The sequence below is a fragment of the Oncorhynchus masou genome, chromosome 29 (genome assembly GCF_036934945.1).
Source record: "Oncorhynchus masou masou isolate Uvic2021 chromosome 29, UVic_Omas_1.1, whole genome shotgun sequence".
Classification (NCBI taxonomy): Eukaryota; Metazoa; Chordata; class Actinopteri; order Salmoniformes; family Salmonidae; genus Oncorhynchus; species Oncorhynchus masou.
The window spans coordinates 58,685,527-58,710,700 of NC_088240.1; positions in this window are offsets into that span (position 1 = coordinate 58,685,527).

Genomic DNA, 25,174 nt, shown 5'->3' on the forward strand with positions numbered 1-25,174 from the left:
TACAGCAAGCTTGGTCCCAACTAGTCAAGCAGTATGTTAAGTGGGGGAGTATCATAGATTTGAAGTACAGTTTTGCTACCTCTGTAGTCAAACAATTTCATATAAATCGGATATTAGCTAGGTTGAATTTGGTTGTTTTGAATTACCTTTTTCACATACTTTTTAAAAGAGAGGTTGGAATCAAGTATGATGCCAAGGTACTTAAAATCAGATACCACCTGGAACTTCTCCCCTGACACATAGACATCTGGCTCAGTAGCATCTGTTGCCCTCTTTGTGAAGAACATGCAAACAGTTTTTTTTCACACTGAGATGCAAACACGAGTCACTGAGCCACTTTGTAACCTGGACCATTACAGTAGTGAGTTCTTGTGCAGCTTGTTTGCTCTTTCCATGCACATATCACTGTATCATCTGCATACATTTTAACTTCAGACCCAGTACAGACAGAAGGCAGATCATTGATGTACAGGCTGAACAGGAGGGGCCCCAGTATTGACCCTTGGGGCACGCCCACATCATAGCTAAGAGTGGGCGACAGCTCATTGCGCCCTCTGACACACTGAGTTCGTCCTTCAAGGTATGATTTCATCCATCAAGGCATCAGGGGAAAAGTTGAACTTGGACAATTTTGTGATGAGAATCTCATGGTTAACAGTATCAAAAGCCTTCCTTAGGTCCAGAAACACAGCCCCAACAATGCTCCCTTTGTCCATCTTGGACTTCACATTTTCCAGAAGAAAGCAGTTGGCCGTTTCTGTGGCGTGTTTCGCTCTGAAGCCAAACTGCATGGAGTGTAATGTGAAGGGGCTGTTGTTGAGGTGGGCAAACAGTTGTTCTGCTACACACTTTTCAATAACCTTTGACACCACAGGTAGTATACTAATGGGCCTGTAGTTACTCACGTCAGCAGGGTCGCCTGATTTAAAGATGGACGTTATTATGGCTGACTTCCATACCCTTGGAAACACCCTGAGACCAATTGATGTGTTGGTGACCTTAGTAATGGGGCCAATGAGTGACTCTTTGTAGTTTTTAAGAAAGGTAGAGTCCAGTCCAAACACATCTTTGGCTTTAGAGTTATTTAGTGAGCTAATCACCTTGTTCACCTTTGACTCAGAAACCTCCCTTATGATGAAGACCGGTTGAGCATCATTTACTAGCACTGAGCACAATAAACCAGTGGAGAGTCAATAAAGTAGGAATTGAAGGCTATTGCTATTTCGACTGCATTCTGTGTTAGATTGTTATTCATCGTGATTTCTAGTCTTTTTGCAGTGTTACTATGCTCTTTCCCTGTTAACTTTTTAGATTCTCCCAGATCAGTTTAGAATTTCCCTTTGCTTCACCAATTATGTTAATGAAAGAGTTTGCCTTGGCCTGTCTGACGTCTTTCATCACCTTATTTCTCAACATGGTAAACCTATATCTGTCATGCTCTAATTTGGATTGTAGGGCTATTTTTAGAGCATAATCTCGTTCTTTCCTCAATTTCCAGATTTCTCCATTTAGCCAAGGAATAGTGCTCTTTTGGCCAGGTTTGGATTTGATTTTCTTTAGGAAACCATTTATTGTAGTCTGGATTGTGGATAGAAAAACCTGACTATCAGCTTCCACGTCTGTATAGGACAAGAGATTCCAGTTAATTCCCTTTAATTGCGTTTTCAAAATAGCTTAATTCATTCTTAGGTATCCTTAGTTGATCCGGCTTTCTAACAGTAGAGAGGTTAAACCTGCTCTTCGACAGCTTTCTGGCTATAAGTGTCAGATTATGATCAGATAGCCCAGTAACCATATTGAATGATTTAGTCACTCTCTCTCGTTTATTACTGAACACCAAATCAATCTGTGTTTTAGAGCAACAAGTCATCCTGGTTGGCCCTTTAACTAGCTGTGTAAGGTCAAAGGTATTAGTGATCCGTTTGAGGGTTTTCCTACAAAACTTGTCTTCATAATTAATGTTAAAATCTCCCATTAAGATTACCTCTTTCCCAAAGTCACATTCCCTAAGCATGTTATTAAACTGGTCAAAAAACACACTTTTGGTGGAAGGTGGCCTATACATTCCAATAAGGGTAAAAGACATTTGAGGAGACAGTGTAACGTTCAGGCCAATACATTCTAGTTCATTATCACATGACTACTCAATTTGTTTACATCGGATATGTTCTTTAATGTAAATCATCACACCCCCTCCTCTTCCTTCATTCCTGTCTCTCCTGAGAACATTGTAGCCAGGCACAATCAAAGCAGCATATGGAGAGTTTTTATGGCGCCGTGTCTCAGAGGCAGAGGAAGTCAAGGTTGGAGTCTGTGATCGCGTATAGCGACTTGGGTATGTTTGAAGAGTCGAAATATATCCTGGAGCCAGGTGAGTCGAGAGAAACCATGGGACCATCGTACTCACCCACTTCCACATTGGCGACGAGCAGTGGACGAGGCCATCCACCGCTTTCCACTCCGGTGCGTATCGCTGGCTCGGTGACGTTGGGCCCAGGATTGAGTTGCACATCCCCGGAGAGCAGGAGGGTAGTGAACAGGTAGTTTTAACAGTTTCCGATAAATGTTGGACTTGTGTTTGTTACGCCTAAGCGGTTCAATGGAATAGGAAGCGAGATAGACTTGGCCATCATTCAGAACATGATGGTACTGTCCACTTCCGTGGAACGGTGAACCAATGTGTTTGGAGTAGATATGCTCCGGAGGTAGATTTGTTCTGGATCATGGTCTCCCAACGCCCTATTAAGACACTTTATTTTGGTGTTTCCTTTATTTTGGCAGAGGGTCTAGATGGACGATTTCAAGTAAGTACAGTGGTGCTTAACTTGCTCTCGCCGCTCAGGACTGCTCAATTCAAGAACATTCTAGTGTAGTTAGCATTTTCTTTACCTTGTTTAAAGACCAATTATGATCTACATAACATAAGACTAATCAGAATTGTCATTGATATACAGTACCAGTCGAAAGTTTGGACACACTTACTCATTCCAGGGTTTTTCTTTAATTTTAAAGTTTACTACATTGTAGAATAATAGTGACGACATAACTGAAATAACACATATGGAATCATGTAGTAACCAAAAAAGTGTTAAACAAATCAAAATATATTTTAGTTTCTTCAAAGTAGTTTCTTCCAACCTTGATGACAGCTTTGCACACTTGACATTCTCTCAACCAGCTTCATGAGGTGGGATGCATTTCAATGAACAGGTGTGCCTTGTTAACTTGTGGAATTTCTTTCCTTAATGCGTTTAAGTCAATCAGTTGTGTTGTGACAAGGTCGGGGTGGTATACAGAAGATAGCCCTATTTGGTAAAAGACCCAAGTCCATATTATGGCAAGAACAGATCAAATAGGCTAAGAGAAATGACAGTCCATCATTACTTTAAGACATGAAGGTCAGTCAATACGGTCAGTCAAGTTTATTCAAGTGCAGTCATAAAAACAATCAAGCGCTATGATGAAACTGGCTCTCATTAGGACCGCCACAGGAATGGAAAACCCAGAGTTACCTCTGCTGCAGAGGATAAGTTCATTAGAGTTACCAGCCTCAACTGAAATAAATGCTTCAGAGTACAAGTAACAGACACATCTTAACATCAACTGTTCAGAGGAGACTGCGTGAACCAGGCCTTCATGGTTGAATTGATGCAAAGAAACCACTACTAAAATACACCAATAAGAAGAAGAGACTTGCTTGGGCCAAGAAACACAAGCAATGGATATTAGACCGGTGGAAATTCAAATTTGAGATTTTTGGTTCCAACCTCCGTCTCTTTTTGAGATGTAGAAGAGGTGAACGGATGACCTCCGCATGTGTGGGGATGCTTTGCTGGTGACACTGTCAGTTATTTATTTATAATTCAAGGCACACTTAACCAGCATGGCAACCACAACATTCTGCAGAAATACGCCATCACATCTGGTTTGCGCTTAGTGGGACTATCATTTGTTTTTCAATGTGGACAATGAGCCAACATATCTCCAGGCTGTGTAAGGGCTATTTGACCAAGAAGGAGAGTGATGGAGTACTGCATTAGATGACCTGGCCTCCACAATCACCCGACCTCAACCCAATTGAGATGGTTTGGAATGAGTTGGACCGCAGAGTGAAGGAAAAGCAGCCAACAAGTGCTCAGAATATGTGGGATCTCCTTCAAGACTGTTGGAAAAGCATTCCAGGGGAAGTTGGTTGAGAGAGAATGCCAAGAGTGCAAAGCTGTTATCAAGGCAAAGGGTGGGAATCTCAAATATAAAATATATTTTTTTGTCTTTGACTAGGCCTTTCCAAGACATTTAAATGTTCCCCTTAAACCATTCGAGTGTTGCCTTAGCAGTATGCTTAGGGTCATTGGCCTGCTGAAAGGTGAAGCTCCATCCCAGTCTCAAATCTCTGGAAGACTGAAACCGGTTTCCCTCAAGAATTTCCCTGTATTTAGCACCATCCATCATTCCTTCAATTCGGACCAGTTTCCCAGTCCCTGCCGATGGGGAAAAAAACATCCCCACAGCACGATTCTTCCACCACTGTGGGGATGGTGTTCTCGGGGTGATGTGAGGTGTTGGGTTTGCGCCAGACATAGCATTTTCCTTGATGGCCAAAAAGCACAATTTTTAGTCTCATCTGACCAGAGTACCTTCTTCCATATGTTTGGGGAGTCTCTCACATGCCCTTTGGCAAACACGAAACGTGTTTGCTTATTTTTTTTCTTTAAGCAATGGCTTTCTTCTGGCCACTCTTCCGTAAAGCCCAGCTCTGTGGAGTGTACAGCTTAAAGTGGTCCTATGGACAGATACTCCAATCTCTGCTGTGGAGCTTTGCAGCTCCTTCAGGGTTGTCTTTGGTTTCTTTGTTATCTTTCTGATTAATGCCCTCCTTGCCTTGTCTGTGAGTTTTGGTGGGCGGCCCTTTCTTGGCAGGTTTGTTGTGGTGCCATATTCTTTAAATTTTTTAATAGTGGATTTAATGGTGCTCTGTGGGATGTTCAAAGTTTTGGATATTTTTTTTATAACCCAACCCTGATCTGTACTTCTCCACAACTTTGTCCCTGACCTGTTTGGAGAGCTCCTTGGTCTTCATGGTGCCCCTTGCTTGGTGATGTTGCAGACTCTGGGGACTTTCAGAACAGTTGTGTGTGTGTGTGTGTGTATATATTACACACAGTGGGGAGAACAAGTATTTCATACACTGCCGATTTTGCAGGTTTTCCTACTTACAAAGCATGTGAGGTCTGTAATTTTTTATCATAGGTACACTTCAACTGTGAGAGACGGAATCTAGAGATGAAATCCTGAAAATCACATTTTTTTTGCTATGTCTGTCAGTGTAGTGTCCAGAGCATGGAGGCGCTACCAGGAGACAGGCCAGTACATCAGGAGACATGGAGGAGGCCGTAGGAGGGCAACAACCCACCAGCAGGACCGCTACCTCCGCCTTTGTGCAAGGAGGAGCAGGAGGAGCACTGCCAGAGCCCTGTAAAATGACCTCCAGCAGGCCACAAATGTGCATGTGTCTGCTCAAACGGTCAGAAACAGACTCCATGGGGGTGGTATGAGGGCCTGACGTCCACAGGTGGGGGTTGTGCTTACAGCCCAACACCATGCAGGACGTTTGGAATTTGCCAGAGAACACCAAGATTGGCAAGTTCGCCACTGGCGCCCTGTGCTCTTCACAGATGAAAGCAGGTTCACACTGAGCACATGACAGACGTGACAGAGTCTGGAGACGCCGTGGAGAATGTTCTGCTGCCTGCAACATCCTCCAGCATGACCGGTTTGGCGGTGGGTCAGTCATGGTGTGGGGTGGTATTTCTTTGGGGGGCCGCACAGCCCTCCATGTGCTCACCAGAGGTAGCCTGACTGCCATTAGGTACCAAGATGAGATCCTCAGACCCCTTGTGAGACCATATGCTGGTGCGGTTGGCCCTGGGTTCCTCCTAATGCAAGACAATGCTAGACCTCATGTGGTTGTGTGTCAGCAGTTCCTGCAAGAGGAAGGCATTGATGCTATGGACTGGCCCGACCATTCCCCAGACCTGAATCCAATTGAGCACATCTGGGACATCATGTCTCGCTCCATCCACCAACGCCACGTTGCACCACAGACTGTCCAGGATTTGGCGGATGCTTTAGTCCAGGTCTGGGAGGAGATCCCTCGAGACCATCCGTCACCTCATCAGGAGCATGCCCAGGTGTTGTAGGGAGGTCATACAGGCACGTGGAGGCCACACACACTACTGAGCCTCATTTAGACTTGTTTTAAGGACATTATATCAAAGTTGGATCAGCCTGTAGTGTGGTTTTCCACTTTCATTTTGAGTGTGAATCCAAATCCAGACCTCCATGGGTTGATAAATTTGATTTCCATTGATACGTTTTGTGATTTTGTCATCAGCACATTCAACTATGTAAAGAAAAAAGTGGTCTGTTTGACCATTTGCAGTGGTCTGATACTCCTTCCATTTCAATATTATCGCTTGCACAGTGCTCCTTGGGATGTTTAAAGCTTGGGAAATCTTTTTGTATCCAAATCTGGCTTTGAACTTCTTCACACGAGTATCTCGGACCTGCCTGGTGTGTTCCTTGTTCTTCATGATGCTCTCTGCGCTTTTAACGGACCTCTGAGACTATCACAGTGCAGGTGCATTTATACGGAGACTTGATTACACACAGGTGGATTGTATTTATCATCATTAGTCATTTAGGTCAACATTGGATCATTCAGAGATCCTCACTGAACTTCTGGAGAGAGTTTGCTGCACCGAAAGTAAAGGGGCTGAATAATTTTGCACAAAGTTATGCAACGCCCAAATCCCCTGTGTGAAAAATGAATTGCCCCTTTACACTTCAGCTCCACTATAACAAGCTGACCAGACCAGACACATCGCGTGGGCGAGCGTCGCAAATTAAATTTAGAAATCCATGTTATTCAATTATTGCACCCACACTGCTCGCGTGCGCCAACGAGCGTCTGCGACACCAAGGGCTAAAATAGAACTCATTCCTATTTCTGACGCAGATCACGCTGAAAGTCCTGCCTCTCCCATCTCTAATTGGTTTATAGAAGCAGGTACCCACGTGCCATCTCCTCATTGGTTATACCCACGTGGGTGACTGAAAGACTAACTGTTTTGCCGGTAGTTGTGGTAATACAATGAAAGTTTAGATGCAATCACCATATAAGTTAAACAATGAAAAAGCCTGGAAGGAGGAGAGATGACTAGAAACGATTCAGTTGGACGTTTTTGTCAGAGTAGAGGTCCTTATGCGTTTCAGGTAAAATAACAACTCAATGTTTATATCCCAGGACAAATTAGCTAGCAACAGCAAGCTATCTAAATAGTACAAATTAACATTAGCTAGCAAGTGCAAGCTAACTAGATAAATTGCCATACATGTTTAATGATTTTTGACCTGTCCCCAAATTAATGTAATTGGTTCAGTTTGTTTTGATATTTTAACCTGCGTGTCATGATCGCGTTGGGTGTGGGGGGGCTAAATAAATTTATGCACAATAGCGCACGCGCGCAGCCGGTTTGGGTTCAACGTATCTTACTTACTCTACCATATTCATCGATTTATGCCTGAGTACAATAGCTTTGTTACAGTTTTTTGTAAATATTCATTCAAATGTTGCTAGTGGTTGTACTAAATGATCCTCTAATTTCACAAGTTGCTGTTTACATTGTGAACCTAGCTAGTCAATGTAGCTAGCTACAGTGCCTTCAGAAAGTATTCACACACTTTTTCCACATTTTGTTGTTTTACAGCCTGAATTTAAAAGGATTGAATGTAGACCCTTCTTCACTGACTATTATATATACTCAATATACCCCATAATGTCAAATTGGAGTTGTTTTTTTTCTTTTTTTTCACAAATGAATAAAACATTTAGAGGGGAAATGAATTGAGTCAATAAGTATTCAACCCTTTTGTTATGGCAACTCTAAATAGGAGTAAACATTTGCATAACAAGTCACATAATAAGTTGCGTGGACTCGCATAGTAACATCACTTTTGAATTTCTACCTGATCTCTGTACCCCCACACATATAATGATCTGTAAGGTCCCTCACCCGAGCAGAGAATTTCAAACACAGATTCAACCACAAAGATTTTCCGACGCCTCATTAAAGAAGGGCACCTATTGGTAGATGGGTAAAAAAAAGCAGACATTGCCTATCCCTTTGAGCATTATGTTTTTAATTCCACTTTGGATGGTGTATCAATACACCGTCACTATAAAATTACAGGTGTCCTTCCTAACTCAGTTGCTGGAGAGAAAGAAAACCGCTCAGGGATTTCACCATGAGGCCAATGGTGACTTTAAAACAGTTACAGATTAATGACTGTGATAGGAGAGAACTGAGGATGGATCAACAACATTGTAGTTATTCCACAATGATAATTTAATTGACAGTGAAAAGAAAAGAAGGAAGCCTGCACAGAATAACAAATATTCCACAACATGCGTCTTGTTTTAAACAAGGCAATTAGGTAATACTGCAAATAATGTGGCAAAGCAATTCACCTCTTGTACTGAATACAAAGTGTTATGTTTGGGGCAAATCCAGTACAACACATTACCCAGATCGAATTAACATGTGCGTCGGCAATTGAGAATTGAACCTCAGCGATTCTTTAGCTTGGACGCTGCCATTGGATGTGACACAACGTGAGCACAACACGGCCAGTGAAGCAGCTTTCATTGATTTCAATGGAAGCATTTCCTCAATGTCTGACAGCTATTGACAGCGCCAGACACCCGCTGGCTATAGTGTAGCAGGGCCTTTAGTCTCAATAACTGGTTGAGACCAAAATGCTCCTGAACCGCTTCAACCGCCCAGCTGTAACATTGCTGAACAGTAAATCAAATGGCTGCCGGGACTATTTGCGTTGACTCTCTTGTACCGGCTCTATGCATACTTACACATACTACACTGACACTCTAACACACACACACAGAATACACACCCTCACACATACAAAACACACACACACACATGCTTATTTATGCCACTCACTCAGACACACTTTCACACTTCACATACACTGCTGCTATTCTGTTTATTATCTAACCTGATTGCCTAGTCACTTTTAACCCTACTGTTACGAACCAGCTCGTAGCCCGTAACAAAGAGGGAGACAACGCGGAGATAATGAAATGACAGTTTTATTAAATGACGTCAACTATATGCAAGTAACAATGGTGTCTGTAATCAGTATTGTAAGTGAGTGGATGTTTGCATAGATGGTGATAATGAGGGGTGTTGAGGCGTGCCAAAACAAATGAACGCCAAGAAGCCCCAACTGCCTCAACGAAAAAACAGCTGTGTGTCTGCGTGGAGAGAGTTTTCTCAATGTATGTGGGAAAGGTGTATTTAACCCCGGGATGAACCCGAGCCCAGGTGTGTTCCATTTCGCTGACGAAACCCTCCCGGCTCCGCCCACCGACATCCTATGAAGGGAAACAAGATTAAAGAGAAAGAATTCGGCAGACAGAGTGGGAGGGTCGTCACACTACCTACATGTACATATTACCTAATTTACTGTACATTGACTCGGTACCCGTAGTCCTTGTATATAGTCTCATTATTGTTATTTTATCGTGTGAGAATTTCTTTTTACATTTTTTGTAAATGTAACTGCGTTGTTGGGAAAGGGCTCGTAAGTAAGCATTTCACAGTAAAATCTACACCTGTTGTATTCGGCGCGTGTGACAAATAACAAATGTGATTTGATCAATTTCTCACCTCCCTGTGGAGGAATTTTGGTCCGCTCTTCAATGCAGAACTGCTTTAACTGAACTTTGACTAGGCCATTCCAGAACATGACATGTTGCTTTTCAGTCATTCTGATGTAGACTTGCTCTGATGTAGACCTGCATTCCACAGTAAGAACCCCCCCCAAAAAACACAAGCAAGTCAACATGATAATTACTGAAAAGTAACACATTTAAAGTTCTGGAATGGCCTAGTCAAAATCCAGACCAAAACCTGATTCAGATGTTGTGGCAGAACCTGAAATGTACTGTTGATGCTCTCAAACCCACAAATGTCACTGAGTTAAAGGAGTTCTGTGTGGAAGAGTGGGCAAAAATTCCTTGCAGTCACTGACACAACCAGTTACTGAGTGTAAGCGGTCAATTTTTCAAGCATTGGGTGTTGCGTAACTTTTGTTTATTAAATAAATGTCCAAAAAAGAAGTATTAATATGTTGTGTTATTTGTTCACTCAGGTTAACCCCCTTCACTCTCATTACAGCCTCAATTTGTCAGGGCATGGACTACAAGGTATCGAAAGCATTCCACAGGGATCCTGGCCCATGTTAGTTAATCATTCTTGATACACACGGGAAACTGTTGAGTGTAAAATAATAAAACAGCAGCGTTGCAGTTCTTGACACAAACCAGTGCGCCTGGCACCTACTATCATACGAAAGGCCCTTAGATATTTTGTCTTGCCCATTCACCTTCTGAATGGCACACATACACAATCCATGTCTCCAGGCTTAAAAATAATTATTGAACCTGTCTCCCCTTCATCTACACCGATTTGAAGTGGATTTAACAAGTGACATCAATAAGGGATCATAGCTTTCGCCATGATTCATCTGGTCTGTCTATGTCATGGAAAGAGCAGGTGTTCTTAATGTTTTGTACACTCTGTGTACATTTTGAAAGTTGTAAACACAAGTTCTGAAGGAAAGTTTCCAATATCAGATTTAACCTGCCAATTACTCGGCTCTTCCTACTCAACTCAATGTAGACTCAACCTCCCTTTAATCTCATTACCGGGTTCACATATTTGTCCTCTCATTTGTTTTTGATGTCCAACAACTTTGGTCTGGGAGCAGGTGAGAACTGTACCCACAGCTGACTTCCAGGTGAAAGTCACGAGTTACGGCCTTACTGCATCAAGAATTCAAATCGACTCAATAGAAAACATCCCACTCTAGAAATTGATCGATTAAGATTAATTGCTTGAAACTGAGTCAGATTGTGTGTGTTTGTACACACCTTTGTGAGTGTTTGTGTGTTCGTCAGGAAGGAGCTGCAAGAGATTTGCTGTGTGTTTGAGAGAGAGCCGATCTCTGTGTGTGTGTGTGTGTGTGTGTGTGTGTGTGTGTGTGTGTGTGTGTGTGTTCGAGCTCTCTCACAAACAGAAGATTGTAGGCCCTGAGCCCAGATCACTCTGAGTCAGGCTTGATTGATCACTGTGGAGGCAGCAGCTTCATAAACAGGCCCCATCCATCAGCTTCTCCTGGGACCCACGGGAGGACGGAGGGAGCCCTGCACAAATGTCACCCGGCCTGGGGGGCGGAGGACCGAGCTTGGGTCTGGCTGTTGCAGTGCTGACCAGAGCAAAGGTGAGGTGGCTCTTAAGGAGAGGCCACAAATAAATGGGGAGTGATGTTTTAGGTTAGGCCTCACACGAAGCAGCTCCAATTATTTTGACTGAGTCTGGCTTAAGATGGACACCATAGCCTTAACACAACTCAACATAGTCAAAGAGGTCAAACTTTTCGCCTGTTTCTACACAGCCAGAGGTATCAAAATAAAAGAAGACAGATGGAATAATTTGGTTCCTCAAATACTAAATAAGAAGTGTTGCCATCTGGCTAGATTTTGAATTCAAATTTTCATGAGCAATATTCAATAATATTCAAGATTATCGAAATAAGTCACAATGATGTAGTGCACTTTGACCCATTCACGCACACACAGCCACAGAGCTACTTAACATGAATCCTTGTGTGGCATTTCAATATTGACCCTCCTGTCCTGTTCTACCCGGTGGCGGTGTGACTGACGTCCCTCCCTCCCCCCTCACTCTCCCTTTATTGGTCTCTCTCTCCCTCCCTCTCTTCTCCTCCCTACTCCATCCCTCTCTCCTCCCTCTCACCCTACCCCTTTCTCTCTGCGTCACATGACCAGAGGAGTGTGCGTTTGTCAGGACCTTCAGGACCAGGGGCGGTGAGGGTGGTGGTAGGAGGGGGCGGCATGGGCCACAGCGGTCACACCGCTGTGTGCGCAGTTCCGGGACCCCTCTGTCCCTCTGTCCGGCCGCAACAGACAGTCCACTGTTTCCCCCTGAAGCCCGCCTTTCATTCAGCCAGAGCCTGGAGAGGGTAGGCCGGGGTGGGTTGGTGGGGTAGCGGGGGGGTGATCCTCCGATTTTAAAGATATTGACGTAGCGTTCCTCTTCCTCTGCATTGTTTGGTAGTTTGAGCTCTTTTTTCCGACATACACAGGGCATCCTGTGTGCCCCCCACTCTGATACCCTGGAGGTTTGTTAAGGTCTTGCGTGTCACCAGTTATAGGAGGGGGTGAGGAATGGGGCGATGCGGGGGTGCGCCCCATGTCATTTACACAGCTGCAGGGTATGACACTGACTCTGAACTGTTTTAGGAACATGAACGTACAGCCTGGTTAAGAGGAAGAGGGACGCAACACGTTTCAATTCACAGCTATATATAACGTTGTTTCTGAAATATTGCTCTTTAACATGTTTGTATGTAGGCTTACTATATACCAATTTAATATGTTTGTATGTAGGCCTACTGTATACCAGTTTAATATGTTTGTATGTAGACCTACTGTATACCAATTTAATATGTTTGGATGTAGGCCTACTGTATACCAGTTTAATATGTTTGTATGTAGACCTACTGTATACCAATTTAATATGTTTGTATGTAGGCCTACTGTATACCAGTTTAATATGTTTGTATGTAGACCTACTGTATACCAATTTAATATGTTTGGATGTAGGCCTACTGTATACCAGTTTAATATGTTTGGATGTAGGCCTACTGTATACCAGTTTAATTTGTTTGGATGTAGACCTACTGTATACGAGTTTACTATGTTTGTATGTAGGCCTACTGTATACCAATTTAATATGTTTGGATGTAGGGCCTACTGTATACCAGTTTAATATGTTTGGATGTAGGCCTACTGTATACCAGTTTAATATGTTTGGATGTAGGCCTACTGTATACCAGTTTAATATGTTTGTATGTAGGCCTACTGTATACCAGTTTAATATGTTTGTATGTAGGCCTACTGTATACCAGTTTACTATGTTTGTTTGTAGACCTACTACATACCAGTTTAATATATTTGGATGTAGGCCTACTGTATACCAGTTTAATATGTTTGTATGTAGACCTACTACATACCAGTTTAATATGTTTGTATGTAGACCTACTGTATACCAGTTTAATATGTTTATGTTGACCTACTGTATACCAGTTTAATATGTTTGTATGTAGACCTACTACATACCAGTTTAATATGTTTGGATGTAGGCCTACTGTATACCAGTTTAATATGTTTGTATGTAGTCTTACTGTATACCAGTTTAATATGTTTGGATGTAGGCTTACTGTATACCAGTTTAATATGTTTGTATGTAGTCTTACTGTATACCAGTTTAATATGTTTGGATGTAGACCTACTACATACCAGTTTAATATGTTTGGATGTAGGCTTACTGTATACCAGTTTAATATGTTTGTATGTAGGCCTACTGTATACCAGTTTAATATGTTTGTTTGTAGACCTACTGTATACTAGTTTAATATGTTTGCCTGTAGACCTGCTGTATACCAGTTTAATATGTTTGTATGTACTGTAGACCTACTGTATACCAGTTTAATATGTTTGTATGTAGGCATACTGTATACCAGTTATACCCGTTTAATATGTTTGTATGTAGGTCTACTGTATACCAGTTTAATGTTTGTATGTAGGCCTACTGTATACCAGTTTAATATGTTTGTATGTAGGCCTACTGTATACCAGTTTAATATGTGTCGTTATAAACTGGGTGGTTTGAGCCATGAATGCTAATTGGTTGATAGCTGTGGTATAGCAGACTGCATACTATGGGTAAGGAAAAACGCTGATTTTTCCAGCTCTAATTCAACGCAAATCAAGTTTTATTTGTCACTTGCGCCAAATACAACCTTACCGTGAAATGCTTACTTACAAGCCCTTAACCAACAATGCAGTTCAAGTAAAAAAATAAAAAAATAACATAACAGTAACAAGGCTATATACAGGGGATTCCGGTACCTCGTCAATGTGCGAGGGTACAGGTTAGACAGGATAATTTGTACAGGTAGGGGTAAAGTCGCTATGCATAGATAATAAACAGCAAGTTGCAGCAGTGTAAGAACAAAGGGTGCGGGTGGGGGTGGGGGGGGGACTTGGTAATTACGTTGGTAACCAGTTTTTAATAGCAATAAGGCACCACCTTGGGGGTTTGTGGTATTCTGCATTGCCAACATACCAAGGCTAAGGGTACTCTGCGTTGCGTGTGCTTAAGAACAGCACTTAGCAGTGGTATACTTGGCAGTGGTATACTGGCGATAGACCACACCCCCTCGGACCTTATTACTTAATTATACAGTCATGTTTTGGGGAAAAATACACCTTTAGGGTGTGTTAAGCAAAGTGTCTGTGTGCAATGACCATCGAAACAGCTAGATTTTACACTGAGTGTACAAAACATTAAGAACACCTTCCTAATATTGAGTTGCACCCCTTTTGCCCTCAGAACAGCCTTGTGATACACACAGGAAACTGAATTCACCCTTTGAATGGGATACATTGTCTCAATTGTCTCAAGGATTAAAAATCCTCATTTAAACTGACATTTCATATAAACCTTATATACCGAACAAAAAAACAAACGCAACATGCAATAATTTAAAAGATTTTACTGAGTTACAGTTCAGTCAATTGAAACAAACAGGGGCCTTAACCTATTGATTTCACATGACTGGGCAGGGGCCCACACAATTGATAGCCAGGCCCACCCACTGGGGAGCCAGGCCCAGCCAATCAGAATGAGCTTTTCCCCACAAAAGACGTTATGACACACAGAAATACTCCTCAGCACCCCTTCCGCAGACGATCCCGCCGGTGAAGAAGCCGGATATGGAGGTCCTAGGTTGGCGTGGTTACTCGGGGTTTGTGGTTGTGAGGCCGGTTGAAAGTACTGCCAAATTCCCTAAAACAACATTGGAGTCATCTTATGGTAGAGAAATTAACATTCAATTCGCTGGCAACAGCTCTGGTGTACATTCCTGCTGTCAGCATGCCAATTGCACACTCCCTTAAAACCGTGGTGTGTTGTGTGACAAAACTGCACATTTTGAAGTATAATGACCATGCTGTATCATGACACACGGCGAGGCCCAGATGCCGACACAGGAGGCAGAGGGTTGGAGTCTTGCAATGTTTAATAACTCAAAAGGAGTAGGCAAGAGAATGGCCGTGGACAGGTAAAAAGTTCAAAACCAGATCCAGGAGACCAGAGTCCAGGAGACCAGAGTCCAGGAGGTACAGCGTGGCAGAAAGGGCCAAGGCAGGCGGAATGGTCAGGCAGGCAGGTACAGAGTCCGGAACAGGAAAGGATCAAAACCGGGAGGACTAGAAAAAAAGAGAATGGCAAAGGCAGGAATACGGGTAAAACCGCTGGTTGTCTTTGAACATACAAGGCAAACTGGCACAGAGAGACCCGAAACTCAGGGATAAATACACTGGGGAAAACAAGCGACACCTGGAGCGGATGGAGACAATAACGAGAACAGGTGAAACTGATCAGGGTGTGACAGCTGTTTAATCAGCTTTTTGATATGCCACACCTGTCAGGTGGATGGATTATCTTGGCAAAGGAGAACTGCTCACTAACAGAGGTGTACAAATGTGTGCACATGAAACCAACACTTTACATGTTGTTCTTATATTTTTGATCAGTGTAGTAGTCCTAAGCAACTCTCATGGCCTGCATTGAGATTTTAATTTATTCATTTATTTAACCTTTTTAACGAGGCAAGTCAGTTAAGAACAAATTCTTATTTACAATGACCGCCTACCCCGGCCAAACCCTAACGATGCTGGGCCAATTCTGCACCGCCTTATGGGACTCCCACTTACGGCTGGTTGTGATACAACCTGGAATCTAACCGGGGATTGTAGTGATGCCTCTTGCACTGAGATGCAGTGCCTTAGATTGCTGCGCCGCTCGGGAGCCCAGGACTAGCAGTTGATCCCTGCAGGAACCAACACTCTACCACCCCACTGGAGTTTCTACCTGCTCAGCTCTGCTCTGGCTCAAAGACAGCCTACCTAGGAGGAGAGGTTAAGGATAGTTAAGGATAGCGCTAATCGATCCTCCAGTTACACTGGAGAGACTGATAGCGAGGAGGAAAGAGCGAGAGACAGAAAGAGGAGAGAAGAAAGAGTTAGCCTGGGGTTGAGGAGAGAGGGGGGAGGGGGTAGAATGGAATGGAGAGAGGATAGTATCTAGCGAGGCTTTATCATTAAATCTCATCCCTTTAACTTGAGTTTGGTGTCACTGTGTGTTTTGAAGTAGTGGATACTGGAAAGACAGAGGGGGGCGGGCGGAGGATGGCACTCAGGATGGCTTCGTGCCAGAGGGAAGACGTCTGAAGTAAAATCTTTTACAACCCTGACAGTGTTGTGTGCATGCTCACATGTGTGTGTGTGTGTGTGTGTGTGTGTGTGTGTTAGGAGGTGGGGATCACAGATCCCCCTTTAAATTGCCTCTAATGAGCCACGGGGCTGGCTGGCGAGAGGTACTCGAATTGATTAAATTTGCATCCGAGCCTAAATCACGATAGGGGTCTCACCCCCCCCCCCCCCCCCCACCCCCACCCCACCCCCACCAGCGCCCCATCAGACCTACAGGGGGTACGCTGCGGGTGAGGGGACAGAATGGGCCGGGGGGAGCAATGTACAGCGGGAGGGAGGAGGGGGGTATAGAACTGGGCATGGAGAGCACCCATCTGCCCGTGTATTACCGTCAGACCATCATTCTCCTGTGACATGGGGCGCGTGCCTTAGGGACGTGTTCATTACGTTTTAACTACCGGATCTGTCCTTGTCTACCGGCTCCCCTGTGTCATTGTCTGTCTGGGTGTCTGTCTCAGAGCGAGAGCATCAACACCCCAGAGAGCGAGAGAGTTGTCAGAGGTACAGAGACATATACTCAGGCCTCCTTACCAGGGTCCTGGAGAAGCATCAAGGTCTAGTTGTTTTTTGTTTTCCACTTTCTAACTGAGTCTCCTTTCTCCCCCCCTATCCTCTCATTTTCATCATGATCTGGCATGACATGATCTAATCTCTTTCTTTCTCTCAGTTTGTGTGTGTATGTGTTTGCGGTTATGTGTAACCGTGTGTGTGTGTGTGCAGGGCATTACGACACCGTAGCACGGGTGTGATTGCTGTAATCAGATCTCTGTTTTAATCAGTGTGTTCGTCAGTGTCCTGATGAGTGGCGAGCCGATCCGCTGATTGTAATGTGATGCCTTGGAGGTCTCTGACGACATCACAACGATGCCAAAGACGTCCACCACGCACCAAGGCTCACTACATGATATGATAATCGCACGGTACTGTCTCTGTCTCTCTGTCTCTCTCACTCTGACTCGCTCTCACCAAACACCAATATGGGAATGCTTCCGTCCCAACGGACATGATGCCCAATGGACATGAATGCACCAATAGATGATATTACACCATGGGTCTATGAATATTAAGAGTACTGGGGGTAGGGACAGGTTGGGAGGATGGGATGTGTGTGTATGGGAAGGGGGGCGATCCCCCGTGGTTTATGGCCCTGTCTCGTCCCAGGCGGCAGGGTTGTCTCAGTCTTAAATAGACAACGCTTATTCTCTCTCTCTCTCTTTTTATGAGAAAGAGGCAAGCGCTGACGCTATTATGGCTGCCTCATCAGCCAAGTCCCTACAAGGGCTGTTACAAATTAATTAACCTAATTAGAGGCTGTGATTGCGGGCGTGATTATGGGGGGTGCAGGGGTAGGGGGTACAGTGGGGTAGGGGATGGGGCGCGCTGGCAGCAAGGGCCCAGGCTGTAATGAGCCGGGAGGTGTGGGTGAGGAGCCAAGGAAGGCGCTCTGCATCGGTAATGAGAAACAACGCTAGCTAGCTTCTAGAAACACTTCCTCTCTCTCTGTCTTCTACTCTCTCCTCTCTGTTGCTCTCTCTCTCTCTCTCTCTCTCTCTCTCTCTTTCTCTGTGTATGTGTCATGCTCTCTCCCTCATTCCTCTCCCCACTTCTCGCTCTCTGTTATCCTCTATTCTCTCTTTGTGTATGTGTCATGCTCTCTCCCTCCTTCCTCTCCCCACTTCTCGCTCTCTGTTATCCTCTATTCTCTCTCTGTGCCTGTAATGCTGTCCCTCTCTCTCTCCCGACACCTCTCACCTCATTTCCTCACACTCTACTTCTGTCTGCTTCCACTACGCTCACCCCCCCCCTGTTTCATCTCCCCCTTCCTCACAAATCCCCCCGTTTTTACTTTCCCTCTGTCTCTCTCCGACTCCTGTCTTATACCTCTTCTTCTTTACCCCCATGCCCCCTTATTCTTTCCCTCTGTCTCTCTCCGGCTCCTGTCTTATACCTCTTCTTCTTTACCCCCATGCCCCCTTATTCTTTCCCTCTGTCTCTCTCCGGCTCCTGTCTTATACCTCTTCTTCTTTACCCCCATGCCCCCTTATTCTTTCCCTCTGTCTCTCTCCGGCTCCTGTCTTATACCTCTTCTTCTTTACCCCCATGCCCCCTTATTCTTTCCCTCTTTCTCTCTCCGGCTCCTGTCTTATACCTCTTCTTCTTTACCCCCATGCCCCCTTATTCTTTCCCTCTGTCTCTCTCCGGCTCCTGTCTTATACCTCTTCTTCTTTACCCCCATGCCCCCTTATTCTTTCCCTCTGTCTCTCTCCGGCTCCTGTCTTATACCTCTTCTTCTTTACACCCATGCCCCCTTATTCTTTCCCTCTGTCTCTCTCCGGCTCCTGTCTTATACCTCTTCTTCTTTACACCCATGCCCCCTTATTCTTTCCCTCTGTCTCTCTCCGGCTCCTGTCTTATACCTCTTATTCTTTCCCTCTGTCTCTCTCCGGCTCCTGTCTTATACCTCTTCTTCTTTACACCCATGCCCCCTTATTCTTTCCCTCTGTCTCTCTCCGGCTCCTGTCTTATACCTCTTCTTCTTTACCCCCATGCCCCCTTATTCTTTCCCTCTGTCTCTCTCCGGCTCCTGTCTTATACCTCTTCTTCTTTACCCCCATGCCCCCTTATTCTTTCCCTCTGTCTCTCTCCGGCTCCTGTCTTATACCTCTTCTTCTTTACCCCCATGCCCCCTTATTCTTTCCCTCTCTTAACTTCGCTTCCACCCTCCATTTGTTTGTCTTTAGTTCACTCTGACTTCTTGTAATTGCGTCTTCTCCCTTAGTTTCAGTACCACACCTACTATTACCACTTTCCACACTAGGTTTAAAGCCGGAGTGAGTTCCGTTAAAAAAAGCGCTCCTGTAGTGTACATTTCACCACTTTTCTCGCCCCTCCTCTGGTTTATGTTGATGCTGTAGTATTATTCTGGTCCACAGGGTACAATGGTGCTTATCTTTAAGTTCAAAATACTCTTAGTGAAAAAAAAACGTGCAGGTGGACGCAAACACACACACATTCAAACAGCACATGCACGTACACACATACATGAGAGGGAGAGCACAATATTTAAATGTCCTTCTATTTGTATTGGAAACAGAACAAAGATATTTTTGAGACCGAAGCAAAATGATTTTTTTCTTGCATGCATCAGCAATTGTAATGTTTCTAATGAGTTGGAGTAGACTGGAAGCGGTATCTGTACATGAAAACCAACAGAAAGTTCCTCAGAAGTGCAGTTGGTTGTGTTCCTAGTCGCCCTCCTGCAAGACTCAGACTGTTGCCAGCGTTTGTCCAATGTTCCCTTGATTGCAATGTCACCTTTGAATATTGTCATTGTCACCCATATCTGTGCCTCGGCAGAACACAAGGCAGTTGTGGTGGCATTTGATTTCCAGATTGCTTCTCCTCTCTCTCAGTATCTCAGCCTCTCTCTCCTTTCATTCTCAGGATCCCGGTCTCTCTCTCTCTCTCTCTCTCTCGCTCTCTCTCTCTCGCTCTCTCTCTCTCTCTCTCTCTCTCTCTCTCTCTCTCTCTCTCTCTCTCTCTCTCGCTCTCTCTCTCTCTCTCTCTCTCTCTCTCTCTCTCTCTCTCTCTCTCTCTCTCTCTCTCTCTCTCTCTCGCTCTCTCTCTCTCTCTCTCTCTCTCTCTCTCTCTCTCTCTCTCTCTCTCACCCTTTTCTCTCTCTTTCTTCCCCTCTTACTCGCTCTCACGTTCTCCCACCCACCATCCCTCCTACCCACCCTGCCTCCACTGTCTCTCTCTCTCTCTCTCTCTCTCTCTCTCTCTCTCTCTCTCTCTCTCTCTCTCTCTCTCTCTGTATCAATTCCAGGGATGTGATTAGGATGGGAAACCACTAGGCTAGCAGACGAGATATGGAGGTATGCCGTGTGCATATCACCTTTTTAATCTGAAGCTTGAGGTAGAGGGCCCTTCTGTTTTCCTCTCGGATGAGTTCTGCATTGTAAATGGTAGCGAGGCTTTTCATCACAAATCTATAGGGAAATAAAAAAGCAAGGAATAAAATGCACTGAGATTTATTGGAAATGATGTGAATAGGCCACGGTTAATGTTGGCTAACGACACAGTAATTGTAACTCTGTTTAGAAAACAGCAACCTCATGTAAACTTCATTGTTGTAACCCCATATTCTGTTTGTACTTTGCAGTTACATCTCAAGGTACTGGTTCCGTTAGATTTGCATTGGTTCCCCGCGTGGGAGGATTTTGCTCACTTTAGGCCATTCCATTGTTTCTAAAGTGAAATCTCCAACCACCCGGGCCACCGGGCGTGGCAAAACGAGTGGGCCCATTGTAGCCTACATGATACTTAAACCAAGCCATTTTCATGGGCTGTAATAAAAGATACCAGACATTTTCCATACGCTCAGAGGTGTTTCTGTCTCTAATAAACCCTTTTTTGGGGTTGGCTGGACATGACTCTCCAGTGGGTGGACCTGGCTCCCCAGTGGGTGGGCCTTTGCCCTCCCAGGCCCACCCATGGATGTGTCCCTGTCCAGTCATGTGAAATCCATAGATTAGGGCCTAATGAATTTATTTCAATTTCCTTCTATGAACCAAAACTCAGAAAAATCTTTGAAATTCTTTCATGTTGCGTTTATTCTTTTGTTTAATGTAGTTACAAACTACCCATGTTCATTATGTCCAAATTCTGAAAAGCCTCCAAGGTAGTGTCACGATGTACCAAGGTGGGTGGAATCAGACGCAGAGAGCAGGTTTCAGTGATTTGACAGTTTATTCTCCGATGCACAAAAGACAACGGTCAACCCAACACACATGTTGAATAATCCAACACAGGATCATAATAGACCGGAGAATAAAAACACAAGTACTCCACCAAATGACATGAAGACAAAAACAATCCCGCACAAAACAAGGGCGGGACAACCTACTACATGTAAGGACTCTAATTAACTAAAATACACACAGGTGAAACCAATCAGACAAAACCAACAGACAAACGAAAAAGGGATCGGTAGTGGCTAGTAGGACGGTGATGACGACCGCCGAGCACCGCCCGAACAGGCAGGAGAGCCAACCTCGGCGGAAGTCGTGACAGTACCCCCCCCCCTGACGCGCGGCCCCCGCAGCGCGCCGCCACCGTCCTCGAGGATGACCCGGAGGACGAGGTGCTGGGCAATCGGGGTGGAGGCGGTGGAAATCTATCAGGAGAGAAGGGTCCAAAATGTCCCCCACCGGAACCCAGCATCTCTCTTCTGTACCGTACCCCTCCCAGTCCACGAGGTACTGTAGGCCCCCCACCCGGCGTCTCGAATCCAGAATGCCCCGAACTGTGTACGCCAGGGACCCCTCGATGTCCAGAGGGGGCGGAGGGACCTCAGGCACCTCACCTTCTTGCAGGGGACCAGCCACCACCGGCCTAAGGAGAGACACATGAAACGAGGGGTTAATACGGTAATACCTAGGAAGTTGTAATCTGTAACACACCTCGTTTATTCTCCTCAGGACTTTGAATGGCCCCACACACTGCGGCCCCAGCTTCTGACAGGGCAGGCGGAGGGGCAGGTTTCGGGTCGAGAGCCAGACCCTGTCCCCCGGTGCAAACACGGGGGCCTCACTGCGGTGCTGGTCAGCGCTCCTCTTCTGCCATTTTCCCGCTAACCGTAGTGAGTCCTGAACGGCTTTCCAGGTGTCCTTGGAGCGCTGTACCCATTCCTCCACCGCAGGAGCCTCAGTCTGGCTCTGATGCCATGGAGCCAGGACCGGCTGGTAACCTAACACACACTCAACAGGGGACAAGTTAGTTGAGGAGTGGCGTAGGGAGTTCTGAGCTAGTTCAGCCCAGGGAACATACCTTGCCCACTCATCAGGCCGGTCCCGGCAATAGGACCGTAGAAACCTGCCCACATCCTGATTTACGCGCTCCACCTGCCCATTACTCTCGGGGTGAAAACCTGAGGTTAAGCTGCCCGAGACCCCCAGTCTCTCCATAAACGCCCTCCACACTCTGGACGTGAATTGGGGACCCCGATCAGAAACGATGTCCTCAGGCACCCCATAGTGCCGGAAGACATGGGTAAACAAGGCCTCTGCAGTCTGCAGGGCCGTAGGGAGACCGGGCAACGGGATGAGACGACAGGACTTAGAAAACCGATCCACAATGACCAGGATCGTAGTACTTCCCTGGGACGGGGGAAGGTCGGTTAGAAAATCCACCGATAAGTGTGTCCACGGCCGTTGTGGAACGGGGAGGGGTTGTAATTTCCCTCTAGGCAGGTGCCGAGGAGCCTTGCTCTGAGCACACACTGAGAAGGAGGAGACATAAAATCTCATGTCTTTAGCCAGCCACCAGTATCTCTCTCTCAGACTCCGCACTGTCCTCTCGATCCCCGGATGACCCGAGGAGGGGAGAGTATGAGCCCACCGGATCAGCTTGTCCCGGACCCCCCTCGGCACGTACTGAGTCCCCACTGGACAGTTTGGGGTGGCCGGCTCTGACCGTGAGGCCTCCTCTATCTCCGCTTCCACCTCCCATACCACCGGTGCCACGAGACATGACGGTGAAATGATGGGAGTTGGCTCAACGGACCGCTCCTCGGTATCATAGAGGCGGGACAGAGCGTCGGCTTTGGTGTTTTGGGACCCTGGCCGGTATGAGAGGGTAAACCGGAACCTGGTAAAAAACATGGCCCATCTAGCCTGACGTGGATTTAGTCTCCTAGCTGCCTGGATATACTCGAGATTACGATGGTCAGTCCAGATGAGAAAAGGGTGTTTAGCCCCCTCAAGCCAATGTCTCCACACCTTCAGAGCCTTGACTACAGCTAACAACTCCCGGTCCCCCACATCATAGTTTTGCTCCGCTGGGCTGAGCTTGCTCGAAAAGAAGGCACACGGACGGAGCTTGGGTGGCACACCCGAGCGCTGGGACAGCACGGCTCCAAACCCAGCCTCGGACGCATCCACCTCCACTATGAACGCTAAAGAGGGGTCCGGATGCGCCAACACGGGCGCATTGGTGAACAGCTCCTTCAAACGACTGAAAGCTCTGCCCGCCACTGCTGACCAACGCAAGCGCACTGGTCCTCCCTTCAGCAGTGAGGTGATGGGAGCAGCCAACTGACCAAAACCCCGGATAAACCTCCTGTAGTAATTGGCAAACCCTAAAAACCGCTGCACTTCTTTCACCGTGGTCGGAGTCGGCCAATTACGCACAGCTGTAACGCGGTCATCCTCTATCACCACCCCGGAGGTGGAAATACGATACCCCAGGAAGGAAACGGACTGTTTGAAAAACTCACATTTCTCCGCCTTGCAAATACAGGTCATGCTCCAGCAGTCGCCCAAGTACATTACGCACCAGAGACACATGCGCCACGCGTGTGGCAGAATAGATCAAGATGTCATCGATATACACTACCTCCAGATGGCTGGAGCATTCTTCAACCCGTATGGCATGACGGGGTACTCATAATGACCAGATGTAGTACTAAATGCAGTTTTCCACTCATCTCCTCTCCGGATACGCACCAGATTATACGCGCTCCTCAGGTCCAGTTTTGTGAAGAAGCGTGCCCCGTAAAATGATTCCATTGCCGTAGTGATGAGAGGTAGTGGGTAACTAAACCCCACTGTGATGGAATTTAGACCTCTATAATCAACGCACGGACGAAGACCTCCATCCTTCTTCTTCACAAAAAAGAAGCTCGAGGAGAAGGGTGATGCGAAGGGCCGAATGTACCCCTGTCCCAGCGATTCGGCAACATATGTATCCATCGCTACCGTCTCCTCCTGGGACAATGGGTACACGTGACTCCTAGGAAGTGCAGCGTTCTCCAGAAGGTTTATCGCGCAGTCCTCTCGACGATGGGTTGGTAATTGGGTCGCCCTCTTTTTACTGAAGGCGATAGCCAAATCGGCATATTCAGAGGGAATGCGCACGGTGGAAACTTGGTCTGGACTCTCCACCGTAGTCGCACCAACTGCAACTCCTATACACCTACCTGAACACTCCTCTGACCACCCCTTAAGAGCCCCCTGTCGCCAGGAAATCACCAGGTTGTGTTTAGCTAACCAGAGAACCCCCAACACCACTGGAAACACAGGTGAATCTATAAGGAACAGACTAATCTGCTCCTTATGATCCCCCTGCGTTCCCATGTCCAGCGGCACCGTAGCTTCCCTAATTACTCCTGACCCTAATGGTCGGCAATCTAAGGAGTGCACGGGGAAAGGTAGGTCTAATGACACCAAGGGAATCCCTAGCCTTAACGCAAGCCCACGATCCATGAAATTCCCAGCTGCGCCTGAATCGACTAGCGCCTTATGCTGTAGAGAGGGAAAAAAACAGGGAAATAAGTCAACACATACACATGACCGACAGGAAGCTCTGGGTGAGTCTGGTGCTTACTCACCTGGGGTGATCGAACAGTGCTCCGCCTGCCCTCCCGACTCCCAGAAGAGTTCCTCCAGCACCGGTCGGACGTGTGCCCTCGTCGACCACAACTGGTGCAGGAGGACACTCCTCCTCCGGTCCCCCTCGAAGCCGCTCCTCCTACATCCATAGCGATAGGGGCAGGAGGGCTGGGAAGTGGAAACGACAGGGCCTGATCCGAACGCCCGCGGGCAGCCAGCAGGTTGTCGAGATGGATAGCCTTGTCAATGAGTTCCTCCTGTGTGAATGTGGTGTCCC